Source organism: Gorilla gorilla, chromosome 5 (assembly GCF_029281585.2).
Source record: "Gorilla gorilla gorilla isolate KB3781 chromosome 5, NHGRI_mGorGor1-v2.1_pri, whole genome shotgun sequence".
Lineage (NCBI taxonomy): Eukaryota > Metazoa > Chordata > Mammalia > Primates > Hominidae > Gorilla > Gorilla gorilla.
In genome coordinates, this window is record NC_073229.2 from 42078666 (window position 1) to 42094956 (window position 16291).

A 16291-nucleotide genomic window follows, 5' to 3' on the forward strand; every position below is an offset into this window, starting at 1 on the left:
TTGCTTTAGCAACACATACACTAAAACTGGAATGATACAGATAAGATTAGCATAAGTTCCTGTGTAAGGATGACACGCAAATAAATGAAGCATTCGTATTTTTTTCCAAAAGGAAAAAAAGAAAAGAATAATAAAAAGTAATAGATTGTTGTTGTTGTTTTGAGACGGAGAGTCTCACTCTGTCACCCAGGCTGGAATGCAGTGGCGCGATCTCGGCTCACTGCAACCTCCGCCTCCTGGGTTCAAGCAATTCTTCCACCTCAGCCTCCCGAGTAGCTGGGATGACAGGTGCATGCCACCAAGCCTGGCTAATTTTTGTATTTTTAGTAGAGACGGGCTTTCACCATGTTGGCCAGGCTGGTCTCAAACTCCTGACCTCAGGTGATCGTCCTGCTTCAGCCTCCCAAAGTGCTTGGATTATAGGTGTAAGCCACTTCTCCCAGCCAGAAGTAATCATTTACTACTTTCTTTATTTCCACTTAGAATGTGAGATGAGTAGAAACAATCTCCTAAAACCAGAAACATTAAACTTTATTTTATATAAAATCATAAGTGGATCCTGAAGAAAACCATAAAGTGAATTCTGAAGAAAACCATAGTTGTTTATCTTCAAATTCTACATAAACCAAATACCGTATTTCTCCAAGTTACAATTTTATTTCTCTGAAAAACATATACAATTTTATGTTGACGGATTTGATAGCAGTGAAAAAACTTTCAGTTTACTAGAATGAGACCTGCAAACCCCTATAAAGTAGCAAGTTTAGAGGCCGAGATGAAGGAAAGTTGGGAAAACTCAAACCGAGAGCTTCTATTTTCTCTGTGCTATAGAAGAAGGTATCTTCCATGGGTCTTCTAGCAGTTAGTATCACGGTAAACATTAAGTGTTTAATAAATGTTTGTTAAATGAATTAATCTGAGCATGAAGGGTGGTGTGGACATGAAGGAAGAAGGGATGCACCTTGAGGAGCATTGAACAGCTGCTGTGATGTGTCCAGTGTTGTATTAGAAACCATTATGGAGTATATATGCTCATATGTGGTTTCTGCCCTTAGTGCTTTTTAAAGAGAATATTGGTAGACTTTCATTCCTGACAACATGGTGAGCTAAATATCTTGGATCACTCTCCTTCTAAAGCAATCCAAAACGCTGGATCTTTTTTTATAAAATCTAAATCTTTTTTTTTTTCTTTAGAAACAGGGCCTCCCTCTGTCACCCAGGTTGTGGCATGATCATAGCTCACTGCAACTTCTAGGCTTAAGCAATCCTCCTGCCCCAGCCTCCTTAGTAGCTAGGATTACAGGTGTGCACCACTACAACCGGCTAATTTTTTTAAATGTTGTGGAGGGATGGGGGTCTCTCTGTGTTGCCCAGGCTGGTCTTGAACTCCTGGTCTCAAGCAATCCCCCCATCTTGGCCTCTCAAAGTGCTGGAATTACAGCCATGAGACACCATGCCTGGCTAAATGTCTAAACCTCTTTAAATGCATTGCCAATTCGGCAAGAATGAAAAGAATTCAGAAAAGCCAAAACTTGAGTAATAACAGAAATCCTGGGAAGTAAGCAAGCACTAAAATCAGCTTTAAGTATACCTGCCCATGCCCTGGTGACCTGGAACTGTTATTTTGATGGCTACACAGGGACAGAGACACAAGAGATAGGCCTAGGGCCTCCCAAGGTGAAGATTCAGAGAGAAGTTCCCCATGCAAATATGGAACCTCAAAGAGTTAGACCATAAATGTAATGGTGAATAAGAAATTAGCCCTCTTTGCAGAGCAATTACGGCAAGAAGATATGCTTATTTTCCCATTTGTGCTAAAGGCCGAGGTGGGAGGAAGGGATCACAGAATTTCATCCTGATGCTTCATAATTACATCAGTTGACCCCTAGACAGTTATGGAACCTAATAAACTCTGTCTTTGTGATCTACAAAATGTGAGGCAAAGAATTAAATATAAAGTGATCCTGGATTGAAATTGTTCTCAGATGGCTGACAGAAACCAACACAAATTCTCTCTGGAGGAACACAGCTTCTACTCAATTTACAGATAATCTCCATATATAATGTTCCAAGAAACATGAATATACAGTAAAAAAACCTAAAACTTATAAGAAAACAAATGATAAATGGGAATCTGAAGGAACAAGAGACAGAAGAATCAGACCCTCAAAAATTTCAGATACAGGAATTATCACAGGCAGAATGTAAAATAATTATGTTTACTATATTTAAAGAAAAAAAGCGATTGAAAGTATAAGAACAAAAGACTTTTAAAATGACCAAAGGTTTTTTTTAAAAAATTGTGAAGCAGAATCTCTAGAATTGAAAAACATAATTAAAATTTAAAATTCAATGAAGACTTTAAATAGCAGATTAGTCACATCCAAAGAGAGAATTATTAAACTAAAACAGTACATTCAGATAAGTTATCCTTGCATCTCATTTCTGGGCTTCACTTAAAAAAAAAGAAAAAAATAACAAATAAGTTATCCAGAAGGCAGGACAGAGAGAGAATAGATGAAAAATATGAAAGAAGGGTTAGGAGCTAAAGTAAGACTATTTACTATATCTTTAGTCAAAATTCCAGAAGGAGACACAAAGAGAATGAAGCAGAGGCATTAACTAAAGTTTTCTGTAATTATTGAAAGCTTCAAATATTCATATTCAGGGAGTCAAATGAATCTTAAGAGGAAAAAAAAAAGAATAACCACCTTAGGATATCGTAGTGATTCTGCGATACAAAATATGCACATAACAAAAAATCAAAAGAAGTTAGTGGGAAAACACGTATTACCCACAAAGAAAAGACAATTCAATTAATGACTGATTTCTCAAAAGGAACATTACAAACCAGAAAACAGTGGAATAAGATCTTCAATGTGTTTTGAAAATAGTTGTCAATATGGAATTTGTGCCTGGCAAAATTATCTTTCTCAAGAATGAGTACAAAATGAGAGCATTTACCACCAACAGAAGTTCATTAAAGGAAATTTTAAGAACTTGGCTCAGACAGAAAAAAAAAAAAATTGACGAATGATAGTCTGAGAGGCAAGAAGGAATGGTGAATGAAGACACTGGTAACTATGTGATAAATATTTTAAATGACTACAGGAAACAATAATGACACTGTCTGATTGTGGAATGTATGATTCATATAGAACTAGAATACTAGAAAATAATAGAATGTAAGCCAGGCGTGGCTGTAATCCCAAGACTTTGGGAGGCTGAGGCGGGTGGATCACTTGAAGTCAAGAGTTCAAGACAAGCTTGGCCAACATGGTGAAACCCCGTCTCTACTAAAAATACAAAAATTAGCTGGGTGCAGTGGCGCGTGCCTGTAATCCCAGCTACTCATTAGGCTGAGGCAGGAGAATTGCTTGAACCTGGGAGGTGGAGGTTGCAGTAAGCCAAGATCATGCCACTGCACTCCAGCCTGGGCAAAAGAGTAAGACTCTGTCTCAAAAAAAAAAAAAAAAACAAAAAGAGAATAACAGAAATAAATGGGGAAAAGAGTAATCAAAATGTAAGCATTATAAGGCCCTTTTGTTTGTTTTTGTGGAGTAAGATAAATATAATAACTTGTGATATTGTTATGTATGCATGTTAAAATGTAGAGGGTAACCATTGTTTTAAAAAATAGACATTCTGAGCCCGGGCTCAGTGGCTTATGCCTATAATCCCAGCACTTTGAGAGGCTGAGGCGGGCAGATCACCTGAGGTCAGGAGCTCAAGACCAGCCTGGCCAACATGGTGATACCCCGTCTTTACTAAAAGTACAAAAAATTAGCCATGCATGGTGGTGCGCACCTGTAATCCCAGCTACTCAGGAGGCTGAGGCAAGAGAATCGCTTGAACCCGGGAGGTGGAGGTTGCAGTGAGCCGAGATCGCGCCGCTGCACTCAGCCTGGGTGACACAGCGGGACTCCGCCTCAAAAAAAAAAAATAGACATACTGAGTGTAACTGCCAAACTGATAGATCAGGGAAAATGAAATAAAGAAAAAGAGTATTCATCTAAAAGAAAGAGTTTTTAAATAGCATGGCACAAAGAAAGCACAAAATTGTGTGATAAAAATCTAATTAAGGCTAGGAGCAGTGGCTCATGCCTATAATTCCAGCACTTTGGGAGGCTGAGGTGGGAAGATCACTTAAGCTTAGGAGTTTGAGACTAGCCTGGGCCACGTGGCAAGACTCTGTCTCTACCAAAATTACAAAAAAAAAATCCGGGCATGGTGGTGCATGCCTGTGGTCCCAGCTACTCAGGAGGCTGAGGTGGGAGGATCTCTTGAGCAGGGGACTGGGGGAGGCTGCAGTGAGCTGAGATCACACCACTGCCCTGCAGCCTGAGTGACAGAGCAAGACCCTGCCTCAAAAAGAAAAAAAAAAATCTAATTAGGTCATTAATCACAATAAATAAATGGGTTAAATGCATTAAGTGAAAGAAAAAGGTTGTCATATGGAAGGAAAACCCCAGCTCTGTCCTGTTTACAAGGGACACACCAAATACTAATGGATATAGAGGCTACTGTTTCACATCCACTAGGATGGCTATAATAGTTTAAAAGAAGAAAAAAATAAGTCTTGGTGGGAATGTGGAGAAATTTGAACCCTCATACACTACTGGTGAGAATGTAAAATGGCGCAGCCTCTTTGGAAACAGTTGGTAACTCCTCAAAAAGAGATAGGATATCATATACCCAGCTATTCCATTCCTAACCATATACCTAAGAGAATTAAAAACATATGTTCACATACAGGCCAGGCACAGTGGCTCATGCCTGTAATCCCAGCATTTTGGGAGGCCAAGGCAGGAGGATCACTTGAGGTCAGGAGTCCAAGACCAGCCTGGCCAACATTGTGAAACCCCATCTCTACAAAAAATACAAAAAAATTAGCCAGGCGTGGTGGCACGCACCTGTAGTTCCAGCTACTTGAGGGGCTGAGGCAAGAGGATTGCTCGGGCCTGGGAGATCAAGGCTGTAGCAAGCTGTTTTTATGCAACTGCACTCTAGCCCCTGTGGCAAAGAGAGACCCTGTCTCAAAAAAATAAAAATAAAAACATAGATTCACATACAAAAAAATTGTGTATAACATGTTAAAAAACATGTTGACATATGTTGTACATGAATGTTCATAGAAGCATTATTCATAATAGCCAAAAAGTAGAAACAACTCATGTGTCCATCAATTGATGAATGGTTAGAGCACAAAATGCAGTAAATCCATGCCATGGAATATTAGTCAGCCATAAAGAATGACATACTGATACAACATGGATGAACCTTGAAAACATTAAGCTAAATGAAAGAAACCAGAAATGAAAGGTCGCATATTGAATGATTTCATTTCTATGAAATGTCCAGACTAAGTAAATCTACAGAGACAGCAAGTAGATTCGTGGTTACCGGAGGGTGAGGGAGGGGGAAATTAAAAGGTACAGAATTTCTTTTTGGTGCAATGGAAATATTCTAGAATTAGATAATGATGACGATCATAATATTGTGACTATATTAAAAACTACTGAATTGTACATTTACAATTAAACTGGTGAATCAAAAGATAAAGGTACACCAAAGCAAAGGGATGGAAAAATATATATCATGTATGCCACACAAATGTTAACCAAGAGAAAAACTGAGATTGCTATATTAACAGCACACAGAGACCTTAAGGCAAAAGAGACCATTGACAGTAAAAAAGAACTTAGCTGGGCATGGCAGCTCACGCCTGTAATCTCAACTACTTAAAAGTTCAATTCACCAGGAAGATACAACAATTTTACATGTATAGTCATTGAATACCCATAGATCCAAAGTAAAGCAAATCTGACAGAACTACAAGGACAAACTGAGGAATCTGCCATCAGAATTGTAATTTATAACACACATCTTTTGAAAATTGACAGAAGCAGCAGGAGAAGAAAAGTAAGGAAGATGAATATTTGAACAGTACAGTTAACAACATTGATCTAATGCAGGGGTGAGCAAACTTTTTCAATAAGAGGCTGGACTGTAAATATTTTAGATTTTGTGGGCCATATTGCTGCCATTGTAGCACAAAAAAATGCCATAAACAACACATAAATTGCCATGGTTGTGTGTTAATAAAACTTTACTGAGAAACACAGGCAGTGGGCCACATTTGGTCTGCCAGCCATAGTTTGCCAACTTCTGATAATATATAGATATAGAAAGGCTAAAAAACAAGCAAACAAAAACTTTCACCTTAAGAAGTTGGAAAAACAACAGCAAAATAAACTCAAGGAAATTGAAGGAAAGATTTTTTTCAAAGAAGCAACAATGACATAGGAAAAAATTATACCATAGAGATGATCAACAAGCCAAAAGTTGGTTCTTCAATAAGACATAAAATTAACAAAATTCTGTTGAGATTAATCAAATGAATGACAGCATAAAGGAACAACGGCAAAAATAGAAAAGATGAAACACATGATAGATGCTTCAGACTTTCAAAAGACCTTGTCTCTGGCCAGGCGCCGTGGCTCACACCTATAATCCCAGCATTTTGGGAGGCCAAGGTGGGTGGATCGCTTGAGATCAGCAGTTCCAGTCAAGCCTGGCCAAAATGGCGAAACCCCATCTCTACTAAAAATACAAAAATTATCCAGACGTGGTGGTGCATGCCTGTAATCCCAGCTACTTGGGAGGCTGAGGCGGGGGAACCGCTTGAACCCAGGAGGCGGAGGTTGCAGTGAGCCGAGATCACACCACTGCACTCCAGCCTGGGTGACAGAGCAAGACTCCATCTAAAAAGTAAATAAATAAATAAATAAAAGACCCTGGCTCTAAAAACAAACAAACAAACAAAAAACAATTAACAGCACCCAATAGCTTCACTGGTGAGTTCTGCCAAACATTTAAGGAACTGTAATTTCAATCTAACACTAACTCTTTCAGAAGCTATCATAATTTGTATACGAAGATCTGGCAAAAACAATAGAAGAAAATTATATAAATGCAAAAAATTTAAACTAAAAATTAGCAAATGAAATTCAAGATGGTATATCATAACTAAGTCAGATAATACCAGGGATGCAAAGTTTGTCCAAAAATTTTAAAAATGAATTAATTTAATTCCCCAAGTTGTAGATTAACGAAGAAAAATAAAACGATCATTTCAAAAGTTGTAGATCAAATTCGACATCCATTTAGGATAAAATCTCTTAGCAAACTAGGAATAGAATAGAAATATCTTGACATACAAAGGACATCCACCCCCCAGAAAAGGAGTTCCCACAAATGACAAAACATTGAAGGCATTCTTTTTGAGACAGAGAACAGGTGAAGTTGCCTGCTAGGCTGCTTCTCTTCAAAATTCTTCTGTAGTTCCTAGCCATTGCAGTAAGGCAAAGGACAAGAAATAAAATGTATATGGGTTGGAAAGAAGAAATAAAATCACCCTGTTCCTAAATAGTCTGAATATATACATAGAAAATCCAAAAGAATCTATGGATGAATTATTAGAATTAATAAGAGTTTATAAAATTTCTGGACATTAAATGAATACAATGATCTTTTGCACTTGTATACATTATAAGCAACAAACAGAAAATAAACTTCTGAAAAAATATCATTTTCTGAGTCATATTAGTAAATTACATATTTGGAGAAGTTCTAATTGTATTGGTTTTTAAAAGTATTTGGTATAATGTGTAAAACGTCCTCTTAGTTTCTTTTGAATACCTGCAGCATCTTCAGTTACCTCCCCCTTTTCAAGTTCTGATTTAATTCCATTTCTCCTTTTTGTGATGGGAGAGCCAAAGACCAACAATAGCCAAGAAATCCCTAAAAAGAAGAAAAAAATGGTAGGATATTTCTCACAAGATATTAGAACTGATTATAAGACCATAATACCTAAAATAGCATACTTTTGTTGTAGGCCTAGACAATTGGACCAATGGAACAGAATAGAAAGCAAAGAAACAGACCTCAAAACAGAACTTTTAAGAGGTTTGGCTTACATTTTGACATTTGATCTATGACAGAGGTAACAATCCATTACTGGGGACTATACAGTAAATGATCCTGAGACAACTGGCTGTTCGTATGGACAAAATGAAATTTGATCTCATACAAGACTCACAAAAATCAATTCATGGTAGATTAAACCTAAATGCAGGTGGCAAAACTTTAGAGCTTTTGGAAGGTGATATAAGACAATATGGCATCATGACCTCAAGGTTGAAAGACTTTCTTAAATAATGCACAAGAAAGCACAAAACATAAAGGAAAAGGTTCACACCTCTTAATTAAAATTAGGAACTTCTGTGCAAAGAAGGAAGCCATAAATACAGAAGGAAAAAAAAAACCCTACAAACTGGGAGGTGATATAAGCAAACTGTACAACCAATTAAGGACTATTACTGAGGATATATAAAGAACACACCTGTAATCCCAGCACTATGGGAGGCCGAGGCAGGTGGATCACCTGAGGTCAGGAGTTCAAGACCAGTCTAGCCAACATAGTGAAACCCTGTCTCTACTAAAAATACAAAAAATTAGCCGGGTGTGGCAGTGTGTGCCTGCAATCCCACCTACTCGGGAGGCTGAGGCAGGAGAATCGTGTGAACCCAGGAGGCGGAGGTTGCAGTGAGCCAAGATCATGCCATTGCACTCCAGCCTGGGCGACAGTGTGACACTCCATCTCAAAAAAAAAAAAAAAAGAAAAGAAAAAAAAGAACTAGTAGGCTGGATGCAGTGGCTCACACCTGTAATCCCAGCACTTTGGGAAGCCAAGGCAGGTGGATCGTTTGAGCTCAGGAGTTCAAGAGCAGCCTGGGCAACAAGGTGAAACCCTGTCTCTACAAAAAAATACAAAAAAAATTAGCCGGGTGTGGTGGCACATGCCTGTAGTCTAGGCTACTTGGGAAGCTGAGGTGGGAGGCTCGCTTGAGACTGGGAGGCAGAGGTTGCAGTGAGCTGAGACTGCTACTGCACTCCGGCCTGGGTGACAGAGTGAGACCTCATCTGAAAAAAAAATTGACAAATGGGATCTAATTAAACTAAAGAGCTTCTGCACAGCAAAAGATACTACCATCAGAGTGAACAGGCAACCTACAGAATGGGAGAAAATTTTCTCAACCTACTCATCTGACAAAGGGCTAATATCCAGAATCTACAATGAACTCAAATTTACAAGAAAAAAACAAACAACTGTCAAAAAGTGGGCGAAGGATATGAACAGACACTTCTCAAAAGAAGACATTTATGCAGCCAAAAGACACATGAAAAAATGCTCATCATCACTGGCCATCAGAGAAACGCAAATCAAAACTGCAATGAGATACCATCATACACCAGTTAGAATGGCGATCATTAAAAAGTCAGGAAACAACAGGTGCTGGAGAGGATGTGGAGAAATAGGAACACTTTTACACTGTTGGTGGGACTGTAAACTAGTTCAACCATTGTGGAAGTCAGTGTGGCGATTCCTTAGGGATCTAGAACTGGAAATACCATTTGACCCAGCCATCCCATTACTGGGTATATACCCAAAAGATTATAGGCCGGGCGCGGTGGCTCATGCCTGTAATCCCAGCACTTTGGGAGGCCGAGGCGGGTGGATCACGAGGTCAGGAGATTGAGACCATCCTGGCTAACATGGTGAAACCCCGTCTCTACTAAAAACACAAAAAATTAGCCAGGCTTGGTGCGGGTGTCTGTAGTCCCAGCTACTAGGGAGGCTGAGGCAGGAGAATGGCGTGAACCCGGGAGGCGGAGCTTGTAGTGAGCCGAGATGGCGCCACTGCACTCCAGCCTGGGAGAGAAAGCGAGACTCCGTCTCAAAAAAAAAAAAAAAAAACAAGGTGTAAATCATGCTGCTATAAAGACACATGCACAGGTATGTTTATTGCGGCACTATTCACAATAGCAAAGACTTAGAACCAACCCAAATGTCCAACAATGACAGACTGGATTAAGAAAATGTGGCACATATACACCATGGAATACTATGCAGCCATAAAAAATGATGAGTTCATGTCCTTTGTAGGGACATGGATGAAGCTGGAAACCATCATTCTCAGCAAACTATCGCAAGGACAAAAAACCAAACACCGCATGTTCTCACTCATAGATGGGAAGTGAACAATGAGAACACTTGGACACAGGAAGGGGAACATCACACACCGGGGCCTGTTGTGGGGTGGGGAGAGCAGGGAGGGATAGCATTAGGAGATATACCTAATGTTAAAAGACAAGTTAATGGGTGCAGCACACCAACATGGCACATGTATACATATGTAACAAACCTGCACGTTGTGCACATGTACCCTAAAACTTAAAGTATAATAAAAAAATAAAACAAAAAAAGAAAAAAACATTTGAATAGGCTCTTGACAAAAGAAGTAATCTAAATAACCAATAAACATATAAAAAGATGTTCACTTCATTAGAAATCAGAGAAATTCAAACTAAAACCTCCAATATTTGCTACAGGATTGACAAAAATTAAGAAATAACAAACCAAGTTCATCAAGAATGCAGAAAAACAGGAACTCTCATCCACCACTGGTGAAACTATAAATAGGGACAACCACATTGGAAATTATTTGGCATGCCCTATAAAGTTGAATATGTGTGCACCCTCAATCCCAACAATTCTTCTACTTTGTACATATCCTAGGGAAACTCCTGCACATGTGCATCAGGAGACATCTACAATAATGTTTGCAGAAGCATTCACATAAATGGAAAAAAACAATCCTGATATGGCACCACCATAGAACGGATTAATAAATAATGATACACTAATGCAATGGAATACCATGCAGCAGTGAAAATCAACTCAGCAGCATGCGTCAACATGGAAGACTCTTACAAACACAATGTTGAACCAATTAAGCAAGACACAGAAGAGTTCACATACTATAATCCCACTAGTATAAAATTCAAATGCACACAGAACTAAATAAGTGACTGTTTAAGGATCCAAAGTGGTGAGTAAGGAACAGTGATAGATACGCATTCAGGATAGTGGTGACCCATAGGGATGCAGACTGGGGAATAAAGGGGGTGGGACCTAGCGGGAGCACACTGGGTTACTGCAGGAAAATGGTAATCTCTCATTCTTGAGCCAGGGGGAGTGGTACGTCTTTGTATTATTGTTAATGCTTTATGCTGTTCACATAACGTTTACAAATATTCCTGTTACGTATTATTTAGTAACAATTTTTTTCTTCAAAACGAAGATGAATAAGCTAATTCTCATTTAGAAGGAAGAAAGTGGGAGGGAGGAAAAAAGGAAGGAGAGGAAGGACTGGGCGCGGTGGCTCACACCTGTAATCCCAGCACTTTGGGAGGCCGATGCGGGCAGATCACAAGGTCAGGAGATCGAGACCATCCTGGCTAACACAGTGAAACCCCGTCTCTACTAAAAATACAAAAAATTAGCCGGGCGTGGTGGTGGGCGCCTGTAGTCCCAGCTACTCGGGAGGCTGAGGCGGGAGAATGGCATGAACCCAGGAGGCGGAGCTTGCAGTGAGCCAAGATTGGGCCACTGCACTCCAGCCTGGGCAACAGAGTGAGACTCCATTTCAAAAAAAAAAAAAAAGGAAGGAGAGGAAGAAGGGGAGAAGAGTGCATAAGTTGGAATCTAGATGTTTGTTGGTATTCAGCAAAGAAGAGAGTAATGGGAGCAATAACAACAATTGGAAAGGTAGCCAGGAGAGGTGGCTCACACCTGTAATCCCAGTACTTCGGGAGGCCGAGGCAGGTGGATCAATCACTTGAGGTCAGGAGTTCAACACCAGCCTGGCCAATATGGCAAAACCCCATCTCTACTAAAAACAAAAATACAAAAATATTAGCCAGGCATGGTGGCTCACATCTGTAATCCCAGCTACTTGGGATGCTGAGGCATGAGAATTGCTTGAACCTGGGAGGTGGAGGTTGCAGTGAACCAGATCAGGCCACTGCACTCCAGCCTGGGCGACACAGCAAGACTCCATCCAAAAAAAAAAAAAAAAATGGAAGGGCCCCTCAGAGGAGGTGGGGTCTGGAGCTGGGCCTTAAGAGTTGACTGGAGGTGAGAGAGTGATGAGATGAAGAGGAAATAAAAGGAGTCCTAGTGACAGAAAGATGAGCAAAGACAATATGGAGGGATAAGCATGGGAAAATCCAGCAGGCAAATAGCGGGTCTCTGACCGAGACGCAGCTCAGGGACAGTGAGGAGGCCTGTGGTTTCAGGGGGAGCCCAGGGTGAAGGACAGCAACACACAGATCGCTCAGCCCCATCGGGAGAACGCTGAAAGCCAGAATACTCAGTGAGGCTGCCTGCGAGGAGCCCGAGCTTGTGGTGACCAGTGTCCCCTCTGAGGAGTGAGAGGGAGACCCTGACCCCACAGGGGTGCTGGAGCCACCTGAGTTCCTTAGCTGTCTTGGGAATCCAAGTCTCACCTTCCTACTCTATCAGAAATGCCCTGTGGTGAAAAGAGAAGGCCCTACTCTTCATCTGCTGGAGCTTAATTCTGTGGAATCTAGACTTCCCTGTGAATAAAGAGAATGCAGGCTTCCTACCACCCTCTCCCCTGCTGTGATTCTGCACCTGCCCTGAGATTTCCCTGGAGCTCCCCTCCCTGTGGAATGAGGTGAAAAACCCTGAAAACCATATGCCCAGAGGCCCCATTGGAGTGCGCAGTGGCTTCGGGATGCGGCTGTGTCCCGAGAGGGATCTCTTGCTGAGAGCCTGTGAGGCCGGGTCACTCATATGGGGTGCTGCTCAGGATGGGCCCCAATGTCACATCTGGGTAAGTGGAACAAGTCAATCATGGTGGGTTCTGTGTAAACTCCCCCCCGCTTCTTACATATTTAGGGGAAGGAAAGCTTTCAGTGGTAGACTAGGAGATACATATATATATATATATATATATATAGTCATAAATATTGTTATTCTCTCTGCATAGAAGGCTCAAATGCCAGGTTTTTATATAATTGGGCCCTTCTTGTTATTCAGATCTCAGCTGAACATTTACCTCATGAGAAAGACCTTCCCTCACCACTCCATAGAAATTAGCCTCTGGTCACTGTCTGTCACAGCTCTCTGTTTTAGGTGCTGGTCATAGCACTCATCACTCTACAATGTTCAAGACAGTAGGACATTGTCTATTTTGTCGCTGTTCTATCTGAAGTGATTAGAACAGTGCCTGGCATATAGGTGGTACTTGATGAATACATTAATAATGTGTATGAGTGTAAAAGGAGAGAGACAAAAAGGGAGAGTAAGACAGAGGAAGAAGGAAGGGAGGCAGAGAAGGAGGGAGGGAGGCATCCTAGCTGGAGTCTCAGCTGTATCTATCACTGGGATTCACAGATATATGAGCATGCCTGACAGACTGTTAGGTGGACCCATCAGAAATGTATTTTTATGAGAAACTAAGGCATCTCCTGGAGAAAAAAAAAAAAAAACAAAAAACAAAAAACAGATCCTGAAGTAAAAGGAAGTAGAGAAGTAAAATTGGTCCCAGTCACAAAGCCTAGGTCATGGGATACGAGCTTAAATGCGACGTAAGCCCAGAATCACATTTGTCAGTTTCAGCCTCCTTGAACTCATGGAGAATGGATGTGGCTACAAGTAAAACCTGAAATATGTATTCAATATAAATTCTATGACGCACTGAACACAAACAGCTCTTCTTTTGTACTGTATGTAAAATGTAACATGGAAGAGGGAGGGGGAGGTGAGAGTCATTCTGGTGCAGGGAGCAGAGTCGTCTTGGCAGGGCTCCCTGGGCCCCTGAGGACTCTAGCATAACCAAGGCAGTGGTGCTGGCAAGAGACAGCGTCATCCCATAGCGGTAACAGTGCCCAGGGGCCAGCACTTGGCTGCACGAGCAGTAGAGGCAGAAGCAGGAAATAGCACCAAAGGGTGCTAGAGTGGAGAATGAGGAACATGGAGAAGCAGTACAGACTTAAGAGCTCCTTCCCTGGGACATCCTAGAAATAACTGGGGAAATTTGGACGGAGAAGTCTATGGGATGCACACGTACTTTTCATATGGAAGCAAGAACCTGGCAAGCTATGCTTATTAATTTTTGCCCATTTTACCTCCAGTATGAAAATATAGGGGTTTGAGACATGAAAGTGAGGAAGACAGGTATATGCAAAAAAAAAAAAATCCTAATAATGCTAGAAAAAAACAAGAAACAATTTTAAATATCAATGTTGTTTTTTTAATAAAAAAAAAAAACAAAGAAACTCTGCATTAGAGAGTTTTACCCAGAAATGCTGAGATGCAACCACATACCTACTTTACAATTTCCTTCACAAACACGCCACCTTGGAGATCCCATTCTGAGGGATCTGAATAATGAGATTCTTCAACCAAAAGCCACTTGTAAACTACAAAAATCCTCGGAGAGATTCACCAATGCCCCAGGCCTTCTGGGGGCATTTAACTAGCCATCTGGAGGATTCTCCTGTCTCTAGACAATTATTTCACAGCAAGGAAGAAAAAATTGCCTGAGGTCTTCAACCACAGCCAAATTCACTGGAGTCAATAAATGTGTCAGATGGACTATGTAGCTGCCACAGTCGGCTGGGAACAAAACTTTACTCTTGAAAGGACTGCACTTTTCCTATGCCAGATAGCATGTAGATGTGAACAGAAATATATATTCCAGAGCCAGAGTTCTTTTTTCAGGACTTTTTTCAGTTTCACCTCTGAAACTGACTTGCTCAATATTTATTGGTAATATTAGACTTTTACTATGAGAGAGAAATTAAGAAAAAAAGCTGACTAGAGATTCATTATATTTCAAAACAAATACACATTCCAACCCATTCATCAAACTATTTAAGCCTTTTAACTAAGTAAACATTTGTATCTATTTCATAAAGATGGTCTCAAAATTGATTTTAAATTGCTTCACCGAAAATGTCATTATACTTCAAAAAAGACTGGTTGTGTTGTTTTATTTTTACATGATACTCAAAACCTGATTTTGAATCTTGGTTTCATCACTTAAGCTGTATCACCAATAGAAAAGTTACTTAATTTTTGTAAGCCTTAGTGTCCTTATCCATAAAACTGGCATATAGGATTAAAAGAATGTATAGAGCATAGGCCGAGCACAATGACTTACACCTGTAATCCCAGCACTTTGGGAGGCTGAGGGGGGTGGATCACCTGAGGTCAGGAGTTCAAGACCAGCCTGGCCAGTATGGTGAAACCCCGTCTCTCCTAAAAATACAAAAAAAATCAGCCAGGCATGGTGGCAGGTGCCTGTAATCCCAGCTACTCAGGAGGCTGAGGCAGGAGAATTGCTTGAACCTGGGAGGCGGAGTTTGCAGTGAGCCGAGATCATGCCACAGCACTCTGGCCTGGGCAAAAAGAGCAAAATTCCATCTCAAAAAAAAGGTGTACTGCTTAGAGAAGTGCCCAGCACATTGTATGCACCAAAAAGTGTTATCGCCTGTTTTTTAAGGTAAATCTTTCTTCTTTCTTGTCCAAATAGTATGGTAAATTCTAAATATTATGTATACAGAAATTGACCAGACTCAGTAAAAATACAGCAGAGCAGGAAGAAAAAGGACCCTGCCTGGAGTTTAGTCAGTGCCTCACTACCTGAAACAGGCACTGTGGGTGCTCTGTCCAGATCCACTGGCTTCCGTTCGGCACTTGTGTGTGTTTCCCCTCCGGCTTCTGTGTGCCATGCCCATGACTCTTCTTTGTATACTGTCTTCAGACTACTGGAGCAGCATCATCCAAACTGGCAGAGAGCAGAGAGTGTCTGATGATTTCTCTCCCTCCCCACCACTCTCCCTACCACCACCCCACTCCTACCTCTGTCCCTTCTGCTGGGACCGACCATTGTGAGAGTATGAAAGCCCAGCACCCTTGCTTTAGGTCAGATTAATTTGGAGGCATGATATATAGTTCAGAGCTCCCATGTGGAATAAAGTTGAAGCTGCACTCGGTGGGATGTTGCCTTACCTGATGTCCTACCAATTACTCAGGAAACACTTGCAGAATAAATCACTGTGTACAAATCCTTGCCTCAAGATCTGCTTCTGGGAAACTCAACCCAAGACCCACAAGTGAAATTACTCAAAGAAAAGTTTCAATATTACATCTACTTTCAGCTGTCCTGCAGGCATATAAATTCAGCCTAGCAGCTTCTAATTCCTCCCACTGAGGCAGAAATCATTTTAAAAACCAACCTTGCTACAGGGCACAGTGGTGCATTCCTGTAGTCTCAGCTACCTGAGGCTGAGGTGGGAGGATTGCTTGAGCCCAGGAGTTCAAGGCTGCAGTGAGCTATGAGTGTGCCACTGC

The 16291-nt window shown here is 40.8% G+C and overlaps 1 non-coding gene across 1 annotated transcript; it reads left to right on the top strand.

Annotated features, from left to right (window-relative positions):
* On the top strand, positions 1-104 carry LOC115935099 (U6 spliceosomal RNA). Its single transcript, XR_004070810.1, has one exon. It is a non-coding gene; the product is annotated as a U6 spliceosomal RNA (small nuclear RNA).
* Positions 105-16291: the final 16187 nt, after the last annotated feature.